The sequence below is a fragment of the Petaurus breviceps genome, unplaced genomic scaffold, assembly GCF_028583685.1.
Source record: "Petaurus breviceps papuanus isolate PSGF00001 unplaced genomic scaffold, PetGlider_PUasm1.0 90822, whole genome shotgun sequence".
NCBI classification, from domain to species: Eukaryota; Metazoa; Chordata; class Mammalia; order Diprotodontia; family Petauridae; genus Petaurus; species Petaurus breviceps.
Genome location: NW_027187351.1, coordinates 3,785,939 through 3,807,065, shown reverse-complemented (window position 1 = coordinate 3,807,065; position 21,127 = coordinate 3,785,939). Strand labels below are relative to the sequence as shown.

Here is a 21,127-nt window from a genome sequence, read left to right as displayed (position 1 = left end):
GAGTAGTAAATAACAGGTCACTCCAGTATATTTGCCAAGAAAACTCCAAATAGAGTCATGAAAAGTCAGACATGACTGAAGTACTGAAAAACAGCAACAAATTTCTTGTGGGATCTTGAGTAAAGTTTCATTTAATCTGAGGCAACTCCTTAAAACATGAGGTTCCAATCTGTTTGGAATGAGTTTCTATATCAGTAATTCTTCAGGCTGACACAAAACAAAATCATAGGATTTTCTCTAAGGGTCCTTCCAGATTTCCAATCAATCGCAAATATTTATTAAGCAGGAACCATGTTAGATTTTGGGAATGCACATACAAAAGAGATAATCCCTGGTCTTGAAGAGTTCACTAATATTCTCCAATTCTAAGAAGGGAACCAGGATGCCTGGAAAGTAGTCCTTAGTCTTACTTCATACCTCTATGACCTTGGGCCAGTCATTGAATTTTTGTTTCCTCAGTGGAAAATAAATGGGTTGTAGAAGGTGATCTTTGATGTCACTTCCAGTTCTAAATTTATAATCTTATGACATTGGAAGAGAGTTATCTTAGGCTGATGAAGAGAAGGAACAACAAGTGGAAGATTATAAATGGTCTATTTTTTTTTCTGGTGACTGAGACACCTACTTGATCACAGCTCCTTGCCAATCACTTACCTAATTAGCATAGAAACTATGCATTGGACCTATTAGAAGGCAGACTTCCCGAAACCACACACTTCCTTACATTCCATAGCAGCATAATTCATATGGGGATATAAAGAAGCATGTTGCCTCAGAAAGCAGTCTCTTTCTATTAACTGCCATCTCTCCCTACCCCCAATCTCTGCTCATCCAGTCAGTCACAGACCTGAATTTCATTGAGTGTTTCACCATATCTGTTGCCTTGCATTATGGAGCTGTGGGAAGGAAAGTCCTGTGATTTTGTCTTGTGTCAACCTGGCAAACTACCACTGTGGAAACTCTTTCCAAATAGATTGGAACCTTGACTTAGTAGAAGATAAGTTTTAAGGAGATGCCTCAAGGAAGAGAGGTTAAGTGAAACTTACTCAGAGTCCCACAACTAATGTCGTTTAGTTGATTAGTCATGTCTGACTCTTCATTACCCCATTTGGGATTTTCTTGGCAAAGATACTGGAGCCCTTTGTCATTTCTTCCTCCAGTTCATTTTATAGATGAGCAAACTGAGGCAAACAGAGTTAAGTGACTTGCTCAGGGTCACACAGCTAAGAAGTGTGAGAAGCAGGATTTGAGAGTAAGTCTTTCTGATTGAAGACCAATGGTCAGTTGTGAATGAAGCACACTGAACTTGGAGTCAGGAAGACCTTACATCAAATTCTGCCTCAGAAAACAACTAGCTATGTAGCCCTTGTTAAGTCATTTTTACCTCTCTGACACTTGGCTTTCTCATCTGTAAAATGGGGAAAATAATAGCAACTACCTCACAGAATTATAAGGATCAAAAGGGATAAAACACTTTGCAAACTGTAAAATGCTATATAAATGTGATATATTGTTATTGCTATTATTAATTATTGCATCAGATTGCCTTTATCTGCCTTGTATTATTTACTTTAATTTTTCATGCTTCTCTTCGCTAGATAGTAAACTCCTATATAGTAACCTTGACTTATGCCTCTTTCTAGAACTTACAGCATCTAGAACAGTACTATACATATGTTAAACATCAGCAGATATTTGTTAAGCCAAATGAATAAACCTTTAAAAAAAATCAATACCTTGCAACTGAAGATCCCTTACCTCTAGGGAATTCAAAGGGTTTTATGTGTTCCTGTAGATCTTCTCAGCAGGCCTGTAAACCTGAGATGGAAATTAACTCCTACTTTACAGAAAGGCAGCTAGATGGTTCAATGGACAGAGTGCTCAGCCTGGAGTCAGGAAGATCTGAATTCAAATCCGGACTCGGATACTTACTAACTGTGTGACACTTGGCAAGTCACTTAACCCTGTTTACCTCTGTTTCCTCATCTGTAAAAAGACCCAGAGAAGGAAATGGCTAACCACTCCAGTATCTCTGCCAAGAAAACCCAGCATGAGGTCATGAAGAGTCAGACACAATTGAAAATGACTCAACAACCACAAATTTGACAAAACAGGAGAAATAAAGTCGTGATAGTATCAAAACTAGAACCCAGAACTTCTGATTTTTAGTTCACTACTCTTTGCTCTGCAACGTGTTTCATCGTCAATAACCTGGGTAGAATCAGTTCTACCCCAGTACATGCCCTTGAATGTCTGTTGATGGCATCAACTGGGTTATTGACTCACTGGTATTTGAAAGGAAGAAATATAATCAGGGATGACAAATACATACTCTGTAATTTTAGGAGTTCCAGGAAAGTCCCCTCTCTCTCCCTATGGTCAAAATATGTTTACCACTAAATGACTGCTGCCCACAATTCCATTTCCAGAGGTTTATTTCTTTGCTGTAAAGACTATATAGGAATCTTGGGAGATGCCATACATTCTCCATATAGTCCCATAAGTTTTCCAAGTGACCTTGTAGGTCTTTTAGTTCTAACTTCTCATTTTGCAGATAGGAAAATTGAGGACCAGAGAGAGGAATTCACTTGCCCAAAGCCAACAAATTAATGAGTGAAAAAGCCAAGATTTGAAACTGTATCCTCTTGAGTCTTAAGAGTCTTTTTATAGTATGAAGATGAGGTTCAGGGCCCAAAGAAAGACTATCTTGAATATTTTCAGAAAGCTGGTCTTGAAGAAGGATAGGGGTTTGACTTGTTATTTCATTTGAATAGGTAGTTCCCAGGTAAGGAAAATTCTACCTATGCAGGCTGGTATAAATTGTAGTCTTAGAGAGTTGCCTATAATATCAAGAGGTTAAATAAGAAAGAATATATCAGAAGCAAGACTTCATTTGAGGTCTTCCTGGCCAGATGGTTTTCCACCGTGCGCCACTGACTTGGTCTACTTTAAGAATTTTCAGATGATTGCTCCTGAAAACCAACCACTGTTAATCATTGAGCACCCAGTAATATAAAGAGGTAGAGGGGATACTAAACATTTTAATTCTGCTAATTCTTAGTCAACTTTCATTATTTTATCAATTCCCATTTTGTGATATATACTACTATTTCATGAAGCATGTTGGCCCATTCTACATATACTGATCACTTTCAAGACACTTCTGTGAGGCAATCTTTCTTCATTTCACTAAAGAGAAAACATAACTGAGACCCTGCAGAAATTAAGAAAATTAAGCCCATAAACTACCAGAATTCAGGATCTAGTTTTAACCACAGAACCTTTCTCCTTCTTGCCCTAGGACACTTCATTTCATTCATGGTTCCTACTATATACACAGCACTATGTTCGGGGTTAGGAGTGATACAAAATTCATCTAAGACACAGTCCCTTTTTCATAAACATAATGTAAAATGTATATTCCTTGAGCAGACCATCTTATCTTTGTATACCCAGGGTCTAGCTTCATGCCTCATACATGGCAGGCATTTAATAAAATGCTTGTTGGATTGAATTGAATATAAGTTTGGCAGACTTAAAGGCTCTATGTGTTTCCTTGAAATGCTGGGAATGTATCTTAATTTGCTATACGTGCCCTCCCACTGCCAATGTCAGTAATACACCTCAGTACCTAGGCTGCAGTTATTACATTGAAATGCCTTTTAACCATTATTAAATAATCTACTTTTTTGTTTTCCCATAGGATGAGAAGATCATGGGATTAAGAGCTAGATGAAAGCACAAAGTTCATCTAATTCTATATCCCCTTTCTACAGATTAGGAAACTGAGGATCACTTGTTTTCTATGTGATTGGTCAGCTAGGTGGCACAGTGAATAGAGTTCTGGGCTTGGAATGAGGAAGACTCATCTTCCTGAGTTCAAATGTGACCTCATACTATCACCAACTGCTTGGCCAAGTCACTTAACCCTATTTGCCTCAATTCCTCATCTGTAAAATGAGCTGGAGAAAAAAATGAAAAACCCATCTTGTATCCTTGCCAAGAAAACCCCAAATGGGGTCACAAAGAGTTGGACACGACTGAAACAATTGAACAATAACAACAATGTGACTGAAGGTAAACTAGTTAGCTTAATAAGACATTAGTTTCCCTTGAATAGATCTGGGGTTCTCTGGACTCTGGACCTGGAAATATTGCTTGAAGGGGAATGAAATCCTCTCAAGCTTTTAGAAATTTTTGGCTAAAAAATAAAAATTGACCCAATCTTAGAAGACACAATATATAAATAGTAAGTTGCTACTATTAAATAATATCCACTTTCCTTTGTGTCAATAAACATATTAATAGTAATTAAAATTAAAATCTTCAACATAATGATGAACCACTTTTATGGCTATATAACTATTAATCACACATAGGATGATTTCTCTTGGATTGCTTGCTAATGTATTTGAAAGTAGGATGTTGAACACAAACTGGGGCATAGGAATGCCCCTTCTGGCTTTGATTTTGACCTAGCATACATAGACATACATGTTTAAAAGTTTATCTGGTATAGCCACCAGTCTTTAGGTAGATAAGGTATTATTGTTACTACTTGATAGATAAAGAAATGAAGCTTATTACTATTGTAACTTGCCCAAGGTCACACAGATATTCATCCTTGGAAGGGGGACTAGCAGTTTGGTCTTCTTCTTGAATCTGAAAGCAATGCTCTTTTCATTATATTCTGATCTTGAAAGGGAGGAGATAGCATGGTTTAATGGACTGAATACCAGTTTTAGAGCCAGAGGACTTGGGTTCAAATGTTGCCTCTGATTCTTACGGCCTGTATGTCATTGTTGTTCAATTGTTTTGGTCATGTCTGACTCTTCATGACCCTATTTGGGGTTTTCTTGGTAAAGGTACTGGAGTGGTTTGCCATTTCCTTCTCCAGCCATTTTTCAGATGAGGAAACTGAGGCACACAGGGTTAAGTGACTTGCTCAGGATCACAAAGCTAGTGCATGTCCGAGGCTAGATTTGAGCTCAGGAAGATGAAACTTCCTGACTCCATGCTAGCACTCCACTGCACCTTCTACCACTGTGGCTATTGATAAATCATCTGACCTCAGTTTTCTCATCTGTAAAATGAGAGGATTGGATTAGATCAGGATTTCCTTCCAACTCTAGAACTATGATCCTACTGATGTTTTGCTCCATAAGAGGTTTCTTGGGGTTGATATCCAGAGGAACAAACTAGCTAAAGTTAGCAAAAGAATCAGGGAAGAAAATGAGGATCTATAATTTTTGAAGCCTAATTCTATTCCTATATTGCTTCAGAAAATATGTAGGACTCAAGACCTAGTTACTTTAACTGTTTTTTAAAAATCAATTAGCAATCTATGAGTGAACTTTTAAAATAGATTTTTATCAGCTGTGGCTCTTTTATTCTGATAGATAAATGTTTTTGGAAACATAAGTAGTTCCTCATGAAAGAAAAATGGAGAGAAAATGAATTAGAGGGACACATACCTGCAAATGTCCAGGTGACCACATACTGAACAGAATCACCCCTAGTGTCTACTTCAGCATATTCTCTGGTATGCCTTTGCCTGGCCTTTTCTCAATGGAATGCAGCAGTATTCCAAGAATAATTATTCAATGAAAGAATCTCTTTTCTCTTATTACTTCTCCCCCTACTCCTTTCTCTCCCTCCCCCTCTACTCCTCCCTACAGCCAACCCCATCTGTGATGACTGAGTCAGGAAAAAGCAAAGGATGTTGGCAGCTGTTGAGCCTCTCAGGAGCCTGGAAGGGCAACCCTCGACTATGGAGAGAATTTGGTCTTCTGCCAGGAAATGCTAAGAGAGAAGATTTTACCCTAAAAGAAGCTTTTCTGCTGGTGCCCACAGCAGTGAGGATGGCAGCTAATTATGTATGTTTTTGGAGGTAAATGATCTGCCTTGATTGCCTGGCCTGTCAGATTGGGGACAAGCTTTGGGAAATATAGGGAGGGAAGACCTCTGAGTGGTAACTAGAGTGGGCAAAGTGGGGAGGAGGTTCTTTACCCTTTGTGTCCTATGGAGATGATCCATCCTTTACTGCTTTGTCTTGGATTCATGTTCCTTTTGGCTTCCTTCCAGGAATTCTGGGTAGCTGGGAGCCATACATGCACACACTGGTCTGTCAAGAATGTTGGATAAGTAGAATCCATACATGCTTATGATGGCCTTCCAGGAATGCTGGGTAGGTAGCAGACATGCATGCTCATGAAGGCCTGCCAAGAATGTTGCATAAGTAGGAGCCATGCATGCTTATGATGACCTGCCAGGAATGCTGGGTAGGGACATGCTCATGATGGCCTCCAAGGAATGTGGGGAAAGAAAAAGCCCTGGTGTTAACAAGTACCATGTTTTTCTGTATGACTTTGGGAATCTTCCAGAAAATTGAGCCAGCATTAAGTATTCTTTTCTTGGTCTGAGGAAAGTATAAGTTAATATCTCATGGTTATAAAATGCTTTACATTCATGAACTTATTGATAACTGGAAAGGGCCTTAGAGTCCAACTCCCTCATTTTATGTAAGAAAAGACTGAGGCCTAGAGAGGTGAAGCTACTTGCCTAAGGTCACATCTGTGATAATAATAACAATAGCTAGCATTTATATGGTGCTTTAGGATGGTAAAGTGCTTTACCAATATTAGATCATCTAATTCTCACAACAACTTTGGGGGGGTAGATACTTTTATTATTCTCATTTACAGATGAGGAAACTGAGGCAGACAAAGGTTAAATGACTTGCCCAGGGTCACACAGCTCATAAGTGTCTGAGACTAAGATTTAGACTCAGGTCTTCCTGACTCCAGGCCTGGTGCTCTATCCACTGTGCCACAGATAGTATATTGCAGAAGGTGGTAGTACATGGTCACACATCCTGTGACATCCACAGGGCCACATAAATTCAGTATCTCCTAGTCAACCAACAAGCATTTTTTAAAGGCTTCCTGTCTGGAGATTGTATCACCCTGTGCTCATCATGAGTCCCAACATCAATGTGCCCTCTTAAAGTACATGCCTTCCAGAACAAGGAAGGTTTGGATATGTGAGGTCATAGCATAAGAAAAGTGTTAAGGAGTCAGATTTAGGAGTCATTCAAAATTTGTGAGTGACCAAACCCTAGAGAAAACAAGTCATTCACCCAAGGTCACACACAAAACCAGTAGCCAGACCAGATTCTGGTCTCCAAACAAGTGTGCTTACCACTAGACAGACTACATTGTTTCCTTCCTCCCTTTCCCCAAAGCCTGGATTTTATCTTTGGAGAGAGACACAATCTCTTCTGACCAAAACGTTTTTAAAAGCTTATTTCAAAGTCCCCTGGAACATCACATGGTTCTTAGTAATCAGCCACTGGATGGCTCAAGTGTAAATAAGCCAAAAAACACAACAGAATTAATTTCCTTTAAAACACACAAAAACTTTTGCATCCCAAGGAAAAGAGGTACTTATCAAAATAGAAGATCTGACCATTAGTCACATTTCTGTGCCTGAACCAAATCCCTCTCTCTCATATTCTCTAAGCTAAAGGGACCATGATAATGAAATAGATTAGAAAAGGGGACAGAAGAAATTGTGCTGGGTCCAAAAGGCAATTACTAAATGAGATTTTGCAAATGGAAATTATGCATGGTTGGGAGTACTAATGTCAACTTCACTGTTCATCACCATCAGTTGCTTTATTCTGAGGACATTTCAGGAGTGAGTGGACAAAGGTTTTCCCATTTAACCTCTTTTTTTTTTAAGAAGGAATGGTTCAGGGGTGGGAACCTGTGGGCTTGAGGCCACATGTGGCCCTCTACATCCTCAAGAGTAGCCCTTTGACTGAATCCAAACCTCACAGAACAAATGCTATTAGTAAAAGGATTTGTTCTGTAAAACTTGGACTCAGTCAAAAGACTGAATTCAAGGATCTAGAAGGTCACATGGGACTGCAAGGCCACAGGCTCCCCACCCATGAGATCTATTAAGAATACTGGAGGGTTGGATAGGTAGTGCAGTGAATAGAGCTCTGGCCCTGGAGTCAAGTGGACCTAAGTTCAAATCTAGCCTCAGACACTTAACACAAAACTAGCTGTGTGACCTTGGGAAAGTCACTTAACCCCAATTGCCCTGCCTCCCCCCCTCCAAAAAAAAAAAAAAAGAATACGGGAGTATGGGCATCTTCTCCAGGCCTCTGTTTCCTTCTCTGTAAAATGAGAAGCTTGCACTAGATGCTTTTAGTTTCCTTGTAATTCTAAATCTATGATCCCATCATGCAATGATCTCCACCTGCCACTTGTTCCCTGTGTGACATCGGATAAATTACTTGACCTTTCCGCTTCTTATTCTTGCCCCATAGCCTTTGCCTGCTCTCTGTAAATGGCAGTCCTGTAATTGTATCTAGTCCTTCTGGGTAGGGGGTGGGGGCTGAAGATTAAAGAGATAAAGGGATAACATATGTGAAGGGTTTTGAGTTTCACAGAGGAAAGGAACCGTATCAATTCAAAGTGCCACGTGTAACCTTAATGAAAACAGATTCTTTTCCTTCTTGAATAATTTCTCCAGAGTCTGAATCTGACCAGAGTTCAGAAAGACTTTAATTTTCATGGTAGCATCTCTGTTGGCCCTAATAAGGAACTCCAATTGAAAAACATTCAGAACCAAGAGAGTAAGAAGAGAAAAATAACTAGTATCTAAATAACAACAAAAGATACAATTTTCTCCTCTTTTCCTTCATTGACCTTGTGGGATGGAGACCACTGTACCAGGATAACTTTATTGTTGTTGGATTGTTTTGGATGTGTCTGACTCTTTGTGACCGTATTTGGGGTTTTCTTGGAGTGGTTTGCCATTTCCTTCTTCAGCTCATTTTATAGATGAGGAAACTGAGACAAACAGGGTTAAGTGATTTGCCCAGGGTCACATACCTAATAAATGTCTGAGGCTGGATTTGAACTCAGGAAAATGAGTCTTCCTGATTGCAAGGCCAGTGGTCTATCCACCATACCACCTAGTTTCTCCAAGGATAATCTAGATCACTAATGTTCCTAGAACGTGCTTTATGTTTTATATCTATTTAATCTATCTATAGATAGATATGGATATTTATATATGTGTGTGTATGTGTGTGTATCTGTACACACACACACATTGTCAAACTTGGTTCATATGTTGGTTAGTTTTGATGAACTTTTCTGCCTCTATTTTGTTACAAAAGATTGCTCACTGAGTAGGGAAAGTAATATTTGGAAATGAAAATGATGCCAAGAGAAAAGATATCATTAAAAATTAAAAACAAAAATTTTTTTGTAAGTAAGGAGAGGCAGCATAGCACAGTAGATAGAAAGTCAGTCTCGGAGTTAAGAAGAACTAGGTTCAAGTCCTGTCTCTGACACATGCAAACTGTGAGACCATGGCCCAGTCACTTTTAACTTCTTAGTGCCTAAGGCAATTCTAAGTAGAGACATTGAGCCATAGTTGTGTTGGTAGAAGGAGGGAAGGAGTTTCCAAGAAAGCTCGATGGTGTTGTAGGCACTAAGGAGCCCAGAGCTAGAAAATTCTGAGTTCAAATCTTACCTCAGACACTTACCAGCTGTGTGACCTTGGGCAAGTCACTTCATCGTCTGCCTGCTATTTCTACTAGGGGTAGCTAGGTGGCACAGTGGATTGAGGGCTTGTTCTGGAGTCAAGAAGACTTGAGTTCAGATCCAACTTTTGATGCTGACTAGCTCTGTAACATTGGACAACTTAACTTTTGTTTCCCTCACCCACTTCACAGGATTGAGGACCAAATGAGATACTATTTGTAAAAGTCTTTAACATGGTGCCTGGTACTTAATAAACGCTTATTTCCTTCCTGCACAAAAACTGCTTTGAGGTGAGATAATTTGAAATTAATGACATTACTAATTTTGGGTGTTTCCAAGGATTCTAAGAGTTCTTAAAAATTGTATTTTAAATATCCCACCCAAAATTTGATTCATGTTCTCTTTTTTTTAAAGTAGGCTTGTTACTTCTAAAAGTATGGGTTGATAATCTTTTTGCAGAAGACCCAAGTTCAGAATGCACGTGCATTATTGAGCCCCGATTGCCATAAAATTGGGTCTTATGATAGAGGCTCCCATAAATAAGTCTAACTACTGGGATTTACAGCAATAAAATAATATATTCTGTGTTTTTCACTGGGTATTAACACTACAATGAAGAAATATGGGTTCAATTTTTTTCTCTTTCTTATTACATTAAAAGGGACTTTTCTTTGTTTTCTATCCCCAATAGACCATGAAGCATTTTACTATTGAGAATTACAGAAAGCAGAACCAAATATAAAAGAAATGGGGGGGGGCTTAGGAGGAGTGAAGTAGGAAAATAGCAAACAGAACCGAATTTTAAAGAGGAGAAAGAGCCATAAATAAATAAATCAGGTAACTCAGTTTATGGCTGAGCAAAATGCAATAAAATATTTTGCATATATGGTGAAGATGTATGAGGTAGATTAGCAGTACTAAATGATTTCAAACTGCCTAGCTGAGGAGGTGGTTATCAGTATTCAGGTACGAGGTGTATGGTGGCATGTGACTACACTATAGTTTATATTCTTAATTTTGTATCATCAGTTAAGAAAATTTTTGCCCAGCACAGGAAAACTTCAGTCTAGCCCCCTTGTCAGAAATCATTGTGAATTCTCTACTAATATAGAGAAGACATTATGTTGCAGTAGAAAAATGTCCTGGATTTGGAGTCAGAGGCTCTGGGTTCGAATTTGTATACCGCATTGTTTAGCCTTTCTAGATTTAGAATTGGATTGTAGATGGTCTATAAGGTCCCTCCTTGAAGCTCTAAAGTTATAGTCTTATGAATAAGTGAATGAAAAGTACTTATTAAGAACTTATTGTATGCCAAACCCAGTGCTAAGTGCTAGGAAATGGTATGAGTGCCTTGGCCTGGAAGTTACCAAGTTACTGGCTTTAAACCCACTTGGAGAAGTCATTTAACATCTATGAATTTCTGATTCCTCTCTGCAAAATGAAGGCATTAGATTAATTGACTTCCTAGATCACTTCTAGCTCTGACATGCTATGATTCTATAAGTGTCTCAAATCTCAGAATTAGTACCTTTATCTGGTGGAGGTGGTAGGATTCTCTTGAGAAATGCCCCCTACTCACCCAGATGTATTTCCTCAAAATGAATGTGAGGTCAACCTTTGACAGTGGGCAGCTAGGTGGTGAAGTGGATAGAGCGCTGGGCCTGGAGTCAAGAAGACCTGAGTTCAAATCCATCCTCAGACACTTACTAGAGGTGTGACCCTGGGCATGTCACTTAACCTCTATTTGCCTCAGTTTTCCAACCTTTAAAATGGGGATCTTAATAACACCTGCCTCCTAGGTTTGCTTTGAGGAATAAATGAGATAATAATTGTAACTGTAATAATTGTAAACAGAATACTATTACAGTAGTGAGTATACTAATGGAGCTTGATTTCTGTTGAATCACAAGAAGTGAGTTGTGTGGCCAAAGATTTTTTTTTTCAGGAGAAATCTACATTTCTAGCTTTCTGAATTTCTAATGAAATATAGCCTAGTTCTCCTTTTTCCTTATCATACACTTAACCATATTATAGTCACATATTGCATCCCAAAACTTGTTAAAAGCTTACTGAAGCAGCTTAGAAAATCATCGGAGCTGCTTATTTTCAGGTGTAATTGGGACTTGGCCATTCCCTCTCTCATAATAACAATAACTAGCATTTATATATCACTTTGCCATTTTCAATGCACTTTCCATGTTGTCTCATTTTATCTTCATAACATGCTATTATTATCCCTATTATACAAGTGAGGAGGATAAGAGAGGTAAAGTGACTTGCCCAGGGTCACACGGATAGTAAGTAACTGAGGCTAAATTTGAACTCAAGTCTTCCTGGTTCCAGGTCTAGTGCTATATCTGTGGTGATACATAACTGAAATGTAAACTCTTGCTCTGAAGACTACATTTCTTCTACATCTCTGGGGTTTTAGGGGCTAATGAGGTGAGGCATTGGCATCTTTATTACTGAGTCTTTTGGTGACCTTCCATAGAACAAAAACTTCCCTAGAATTCATTGCAGTAAAATGTCCTATTTGTCTGGGGCTTAAGGTCAGCTGACCAGTGTGCCAGCAAACATACTAGGAAGCCACTTGACTTTCCATGTCCTCCCTTCAAAGGCATCCAGAGGACAGCAACATCGTGGTATATGACCATATCTTTCCTGGGGCTGAGCCAGAAAGTGCTATTTGATAGTCAATGAATGTGAATCTTTCTCCCTCCACCTCCTTTTTTAAGTGTTCATGGGCATCCTAGACTAGAGCAATCCTTAAGCAACTGGTGGAAACCACCATCCTGCCAAGGAGGTGGTGCGCCATCTTTGTTAGAAGTGATTTGGGGTGGTGACATCTGTCATCACCCGTCAGCCTGCACCTGCTTCCCAGCTCAAGAAGGTTGTAGGTGGGGCAGGATATTAGAGAGCAACAGAATGTCCCTGACCTAAATGAGGCTCTCAGGGTTTGGGGAGAACAAGGAGGCAAATTAGTGGTCCAAATTAGAATAATCTGGAAATACTAATCACAGGAAAATCAGAAAGGATTCACTGACTTTTTAGGATTGTAACAGGAGGGCCCTGGGTTGGCAGTCAGACCTGGCAATTCCTGGTCCTATTGCTGATTCATTATGTGATCTTAGACAAATAATCAAACTTTTCTGGGTCTCAGTTTCCTTACCTGCAGAATGGTGAGGTTGGGCTACATGGTACAATGGAAAGAGCACCAGCTCTAGCATTAGACTCTCTGGAATCAAAACCAAGTTGTGCCACTTACTATGCTCAGATAAATTGCTTACCCTTTCCGGGTCTCAGTTTCTACATTTTAGCAAATGATGAGGTTGGACTAGCCTACTTCTGAGATTCCTTCCAGTTCCAGATCTCTGCCCTCCCCTATGACTAGAGGATCACCATGGTGACTTTCTCTAGCATGCTGTGATTTTAGGGAGTTAGGTTGGATAAAAAGAGCTTCTTGAATGGACACATTTTGATAAAAGATGAACTAGAAAATGGGGGTTGGAGGGAAGGAAAAGAGGATTTCTATTAATATTAAACAAATCCATAATAGAAAAAGTTTCTTGTATATCTGCTATAATTGAAGTAAATGTCAATTGCTTCCCATCTTCCTGGGAAATAGAAAACATTAAGACTAGGATTATAGGATCATAGATTTAGAATGAGAAGGGGACAGAGAAGCCATTTAGTCTAACCCCTTTAATTTTACAGATGAGTTAACTGAGGTCCAAGATCATTAAAAGATTTGTTTCAAGTCAGGCCACACAGCCAATGGGATTTGAACCTGGGTCCTCTGACTCCAAATTGAGCTTGTGTCTCTCCCCTCCCTGTATTCACTGTATAAGACTAGAGCCACTCAGCCCAGAAAAAATGAATATGGAGAGAGAACTAAGGCCTGCAAGTTCTTGGCTCAGGGAGTCACACTTTTCTAAACTCTTGTTACCCATGAGATAATTCTTATTCTTAGAATTTCCAGAGACAGCCCTGGCACTGATGTCTTGATATTCCTAGAAGTGAAGGGCAGGGGGACAGGAAAGGAGTAGGGAAGAGGAATAGAAAAATCAGAGAGAAACAGGGAAGTTGTGATCTATATCTAAGAGTGTGGCTATAGGCCGTCCTGCCAATAATGACACAAACCAATACACCAAGAGCAGAGATGTACACATTTAACTGCCAATGGAGAGATTACTGAGTATTTGGACTTCTGGGCATTCACACCTTTAGGGATAGATGTGTTTGGCTAGCATTCCCTTCCCCAAATCTCAAGCTAAAGTAGCACCCATGGTTTGGTATAGGAGAGAGGTAAATTAAGGCCCAGTGTTTCCCTTTAGAGTATATTAAAAAAATGATAGGTTTGCTGATCCATAATATCTTGTAGGATTCACTGAAAAAGTATCTTTGCAGTAATATTATACTGACATTTTCAAAACTATGGCTTTTTATGTGACATTCTCTTATTTCTCCTCCAGTTCCCTCCCTCCCCATCTTCTGAATTGTTAGGTGAGGCAGTGCAGTGGAATAGAAAGAATACTGGTTTTGGAGTTAGAGGACCTGGGTTCAAATCCTGCCTCAGACCTTAGGCAAGTCACAACCTCTCTGGTCCTGAATTTTCTCATTTAAAATGAAGGGTTTGGACGAAATGGTCTCTTCTAGTTCTATGCTTATTATTCAATTATCTAGAGTGTAAGAATTGTGGCTTGTCCAAGGGAAAAAAGTGCCTCATTGGGGATCAGGATAATTGTGTTCCAGTCAGCTATATAACCAACACTGATCTTAGAAAAATTCACTTCAGCTTCCCTTGGTTTCCCTATTAAATGGGGATAATATCAGTCTTCACTGTCATTGAAGACATGCTTCTACCCCCTCTACCAACCCTGTTCCCATCAACTATTAAGCATTTTAAACAACAGGCAACATATCAAATGTTAAATACTTTGAACCTTTGAAGAAAGAGACAGTCTACCTTTCCAGTTTTATCCTCCTGTAGTGTGTAAAGGACAAGACAGAGGCATGTTCAAGGTCATACAATAAGTCACAAGTCCTCTTGAGCCTAAACACATGGCATCTTGATCCCCAGTCATCACTTGATTAGACCAGGTAGGGTCTTGTCCCATATTTAATAAAAGCTTTGGGGTAAACAGCATGGTATAGTGGATAGAAAGCCAGTCTTGGAGTCAGGAACACTTGGGTTCAAATCCTACCTCTGACGTCTATGGGCTGTGTGACCCATGGCAAGTTACATAACTTTACTAATGGGTATCAGTAGAAGGAATTGCTTCACAGAGTTCCCTATACTGGTGAAATCATTGCTCCAGGATAAAATTAAAAAGGGATGACTGGGTGAAACTGAGCCCTGGGGTTATTTTTCAGTCTTTATCTCTGTTTTATTACATAGAGGCGACATTACACAAGCTGGGTAAGCTCCATTTTCTATGTCTTTATTAAAGGGAGGGCCTCATCTCCCTTCCTAGCCTTATACTTTCTACAATAATGTGTGCTACTTTACATACATAAGACAGTCTTCTGATTTTTGGTTTGGACCCATCTGGGGAGGGAATTCTGATGTGGTAACTCCTTCCACAAATGCAGATGCATGACCCACCTGTAATTTACAGTCTTAGAGTTGCCTGGAGTTACTGAGAATTTATGGGATTTGCCCTTAGTCTGCTCACTCCCTTATGTTACGCCAGAGGCCCAGTGATCTTGACTCCAAAGTTGGCCCTCTTTCCATGACACCTTGCTTCCTTTGAGAATCATGTAAGTTGTCAGCTGTCTGATGAGGCAGATTTTTAAAAAAAGTTTCTTAAAACTGTACAAATAAAATTGATTTCACCCCTTTTAGCTGCACTGCCCTACCCTCCCTCTATCTTATTCCAATTGTCCCCCCTTCTTAGCTCCTCTTGACAAACTCAAGTAAAAGAAATAGAATAAGTCTCCAGGGACTCAGGATCATTACCACTGCAAGATCTCTTTCCTCCTCACTTATCAATTCAGTGTAAAGGTACCTCCCCTGATTCCTTGTAGCTATTAGTCTCTCCACCCACCATCCCCCAACTCTTTGGACATTGTCTATTTTGTCACAAACAACCAATGCATTTGCACCCAGTGTCGTCATAGGGCCAAAGTGTTTTTTGGTTCCTTTCCCCTTTCCCAGCTCTGAGAGGGAGAACTTGACTCAGCCAAGCCATCCTAATCATGGTAACCACTTTTGACTAAGTCAGCAACCTCAATCTCCCTGCCCCTTTCCACACAGAGAGAGATTGAGAACATGGTGTTTCACCTGCTGCTATAGACACTGCCTCTCTGATTTCAGAAGAGAGTAGCAGATCACCTCAGGGCTTGGAAAAACAAAACAAAAACAACAAAAACAAAACAAAACAAAACAAAAAAAGGAAAGGAAAGGAAAGGAAAGACAGATGGGCAAAGGAAGGAACTGCTAGAGGATAATTAGAGAAGAGAAGAGCACATGGGAAAAGCTCAAGAAATTACCTGGGGAGAAGTTGCCGGGATCTTCTTTCTCTCTGTGCATTTTTCCCCTGGAAGGGCTCAGACCCCCATCGAGGTGTCTGGGTTGTGATTTTCAGGGGGGGGGGGTGTTATTTATTTATTTTTTTCAGAGCTGGCTGTGTTGGCTTGGATTCTGCTGCCTTCCCGTCAGAATTCTCTCAAGGAAACGGCAGCTGGTGAGCTCAGAAATGTCAGTCAGCGAATTGGCCTAGTTTGGGGGCCTTGAAGATTCTTGCAGAAAGTTAAAAAGGTTTCTGGGCCAGTCTCTCCTTTGGGTTTTCCCCCTCCTATTTCTCACCTTTTCCATCTCCTACATTTCACACCCCCCCTCCCATTTTGACTTTGGTAGTTAGCTACTTAGATTTGCCTGCCTCAGTCTATCTGCCATTCTGATCTGATCTTTCCCTCCTGGAGAAGCAGAATTTTTTTGCTACCCCACCTGACATTTTTTCGAAGGGTTTAGACCTGTAGCAGCCATACTTATTTATCAACATCTTTTACCAAGATCGTTTGAGTATTAGCTGTATAACTGTGATTTCTCATCTCTTTGTTCTTTCCCCCCTGCTTCTCCTCTTTTCTTTCCTTCTGCCTTTCTCTTGTGTTTTTGCCATTATCTTTCTAGCCCTATACTGACAAATCACCTTGATTTACTATCATCTATTTTCTTTACCTACATATGCTGGTCTGTCATTGTCTTTAGCTGAATAGCTCTCTTAAATTTCCCCCCAATAAATTTGTTTTCTTTCTCTCTCTCTAGCTTTCATCTAACTCTGGTTCTCCAACTCCTCTCTCTTCTCTCTTTGCCTCAGTACTGGGATGCCTGTCCCTAGGGCTCTGTCTCTCCCTCCCATCTCCTGGTCTCTGCCCCGAAAAGGCTGGCCTTCTGCTTTTTGTATCCCCCGGCCCTCGGCCCACCCCCTAGCACAAACTTCCACCTGTTTGTGTCCTTTATAGGACTTGGCCATTTCCATACCTCCTGTCCACCTCAATCACCACGGTGACGGGGCCTCTGAGAGCTGTTAAATTATACCTCTTCAGCTGTCCCATCACAAGGGGCAATGTTCTCCGCTATATCCTTTTTCAGAGGAGCAAATCTGTGTTAGCACTTCTCTGTATCAGCAATGACAAATGCAGCCTCTTAAAGAAGGGTGAATTTTTCCAACAAATCAGCCTTGACACTGTACTCCACTTAGGTTGTGGCCAGATATCCATACCCCAAATGGGGATACTTTGGCATGTATAAAGTTCATTTTGGGAGGGGTTCATATACTCAAGAGCTGGTATTTAAGGGTACATGCCATTTCTGTACTACTTATCCTCTCGACCACCTCCAATCTGAAAGAAGGGTAGTTTTTTTTTTTTGGGGGGGGGGAGCCTAGGTTAGGTCATTAATTTTGATACTTGAGATCTGTGCCTTCATCACTGTGGGTACGCCCTCTACTGGCACAGATAGAAATTCCACCATGCTTTCTTCAGAGGCAGTTTAGGAGCACAGTGGATAGAAAGCTAAAGTCAGGAATAGAATCATGAAGGCCTGAGTTCAAATCCAGCCTCAGATACTTATTAACTGTGAATTTGGGCAAGTCCATTCAACCTGTTTGCTTCAGTTTACTCATCTGTAAAAATGGGAAGATTAATAAGCATCTACCCCTCAGTGTTGTTATAAGGATAAAATGAGATACTGGTAAAGCACTTTGCAGACCTCTAAGTGCTATGTAAATGTGAGCTTTTTTCTTATTGTACATTATTCTTATCTGTGCTTTCCCATATGTTCTCCATGGAGGATTTTTACCCAACATTCTGAAGGTCTTCTGGTTATTTCAGGGACAGTACTCAGGCTGTCCATCTGTTGTCTCTCATTCTCATTCCATGACTGGGTCATCTCCTTTTTTAGATGTACATGTGCTCTATGATGTCTTTTATGCCATTTCTCCTGTGGCATGAGGGGAAGCTGGATAGTGCAGTGGATACTATAATGGACCTGGAGTAAGAAAGATCTGGGTTCAAATCCAGCCTCAGACACTACTAGTGGTGTGATCTTGAGTAAGTCTTAACTGAGCCTGTCTTTCATTTCTTCTGCTGTAATATGGAGATAAGAATAATGCCTATCTCTCAAAATCATTGTAAAGATGAAATAAAATAGTATTTCTAAATTATTCATCAACCTTAAAGTATTATATGAATGCTAACTATTATTTTCAACTACAGGTCACTGTGGGCAACATGGTGGACCACTATGTATCTTTCCATGTACTAAAATGTAATGGGTTTCTTGTTTGGGGTTCACAATTTGCAGCTATATACCATCACTTGGAAAATATTGATGTTAAAAATATCCCAAATGTGATTCAGCTTAATCTCCTACTCAGTTCTAGGCCCCGTTCATTAATTGGCTATACATATTAAGGAACTAATTAGGTGGGTTGTTTGTCTGCCTTCATCTAATATTTGATGATTCTTTATCCATTTTGTTTGTTCAGTGGATGGATAGACCAATCTCTTTCAATTAACCAATCAGCCAACAAGAACTTATTAAACACCTACAATGGGATGGGCATTGTGTGAGGTACTGACATAGTCACTGCCCTCAGGGAGTTTATATTCTACTAGGGGAAACAATATATATTAAGGAGTGTGAGCCAGGGGAAGGGAGATTGGGCCTAGGTAGTCACAGGGCTTGTGAGTGGAGCCATAAGATAGCATATCATTATATCTTTCCCAGTAAAAATGTATTATTTATTTGATTACTGTTCCCTGAGAGAGCTGGGAAGTCAGAATGGAGCAAAGATATACATTTGATAGTGGAGTAAATGGAAAGTTGCCTGTGCTGGTTAGGTCCTGGCATCCTGGTGGGTGGCTACATGGGATCATAGAATCATAGATATAGATCTGGAAGTGAGTTTAGAAGTCATCAAGTTAAATTACTTCATTTACAATCAAAGAAACTGAAGCACAGGGAGAAATGACTTGCCCAGGGTCATACAACTAATAAGAATCAACTAATAAGTATCTGTGGTAGAATTTGAACCCAGGCCTTCCTGACTCTGATTCTAGCACTCTATCCATTATACTATGTAGGCACTGACATGCTGGAGTGTATTAAGAAAATGACAACCAGCATGCTAAGAGGACTTGACACTATGCTAAATATGTATTTGTTGAAGGAACTAGGCACTTCTGCTTTGAAGAAGAGACTTAGAATGTGTGCTCATGGACTATTCCTCATTCTCTCCCTCCTCGTCTTTATTTCTCTGACTTCCTTCAAGTACCAGGCAAAATCCTACCTTGTGTAGTCACCTTAATGTTAGCACCTCCACTCTAAGATCATCTCCAATTCATCCTGTGTATTTCTTGTTTGTACAAAGTGGTTTGCGTGTTTTCTCCTCCATTGGATGGTGAGCTCACCGAGGGGGCAGGGACTATTGTTTATTGGCTTTCTTTCTATCCCCAATGCTTAACTCAGTGCTTGGCATATAGTAGGGGCTTAATAAATGAGTGTCAGCTTGACTTGACACGATGGCTAGCTGGAAGTATTAAAATGCTGTCACATGGATGAAATATTAAACTGATTTTATTGCCCCCAAACGGTTGTTGTGTTTCTCCTTCATTTCTGAAGAGGACCATGACATCAGGGAAATGATGACTTGACTTGCTGTTGACTTTGATTTGAGTGAGGGAGCCCTGTGCAAGGTCACCAGCCTCACTTCCTCCTCCAGAGCCATCTAGGTCCAGTGGCCAGATATTCATCAGGATGACTGGAGATGGCCCAGGATACAGTCAGAGACCATGGCCCTTTTAGGCTAAGGCCTTTTCAGGTTCTCACAAGGTAACACCCATTCAGTGAATAGGTCTCTTTAAGAAGTGAGTCAAGGAATGGTCTCTTTAATTAGAAAAAAAAAGAAAAAAATTAAACTGGGAGGGGAAGACCCTCAGGGTTTCCAGTGAAAAGAAAAACAGTTACTCTTGACTTTTACTCTAGGCCAGGGGGGCCTGAATTATAGCCATTAAGTGGAGTTCAAGCAAGGACCTATTGTGGTCCAATCTATGAACTTCATAGTGGAATGGGCTAGATGAAAGAAAGGAAAGGAAGAAGGACAAAAAGAAGGAAGGAAGGAAGGAAGGAAGGAAGGAAGGAAGGAAGGAAGGAAGGAAGGAAGGAAGGAAGGAAGGAAGGAAGGAAGGAAGGAAGGAATCTAGGCAGTAAACCCCAAGTTGACTGGAGAGCTTCCAGCCATCAAAATTTACCTTCCTTTGGAGAGAAGTAGGAGAGAGAGAGGTCAAGCTGAGTTACTCAACTGGCTGGGTCCCCATTCAGGTAGCTCAGGCTGCTCACAAGTTTTGTTTGTCCTTTGTTTTAAAAGAGGACCATGACATCAGAAAAATTATGACATGACTTTGATTTGAGGGAAGGAGGTCTGAGCAATGTCACTAACCTCACTTTTTCCTCCAGAGCCATCTGGGTCCAGTGGCATGATAGAACCAGGAATAATGGGCAGAAGTTGCAAAGAGGTTAACTTAATTTAATTTAATTTTTTGCCTTTTTGGAGGGTGTAGCAGCAAGCACCCCAAGCGTCCTCAGGGTTTGCAGCTACCACAGGTTCTTGGATCTGCTTTGTTAAAGGAAAGCAACTCAAAATGGGTTAACAAGCTTACTTTAATCAGTCAGACATATATCGTTTACCTTGTTCAGGGGAAAAGGTCAGCACCCTGAACCTCAAAGTATACAGGCAGAATTATGAAGACAGAAACAGATCAAGTAGACAGATTTCCAAACTGTCCAACCATTACATCCATACCCAGTCAACATCTGGGTTTCCAAATCTGGGTTTTTCAAAGCCGGGGGATTCTCAACAACGGCTTCCCAGAATTCAGATCAAATCACAGAACACTTCTCAAAGTGAGTCCCAAAAACAAAGCTACACATCAGGGCTTATATAGCCTTCTCCTGGCTCAGAGAATGTAACAACCTTATTGACTCACTGGCCAATCAAGAAGTATCTACTGAAAAACAAGCCTCCCCCACCCCAGGCTTCAGGTGCACATTAGCCTAG

At 40.2% G+C, this 21,127-nt stretch overlaps 1 long non-coding RNA gene across 2 annotated transcripts in view; it reads left to right on the top strand.

Annotated features, from left to right (window-relative positions):
• Positions 1–5,260: 5,260 nt before the first annotated feature.
• LOC138147978 (uncharacterized) overlaps positions 5,261–21,127 on the top strand; it is a 45,635-nt gene continuing 29,768 nt past the window's right edge. Inside the window, exon 1 of one of the 2 annotated variants that reach the window (XR_011164953.1) lies at positions 5,261–6,187. This is a non-coding gene — a long non-coding RNA (uncharacterized lncRNA). Of the gene's footprint in view, positions 6,188–17,980; positions 18,120–21,127 lie in introns of those variants that run through there. The other variant, XR_011164951.1, reaches the window with a different exon arrangement.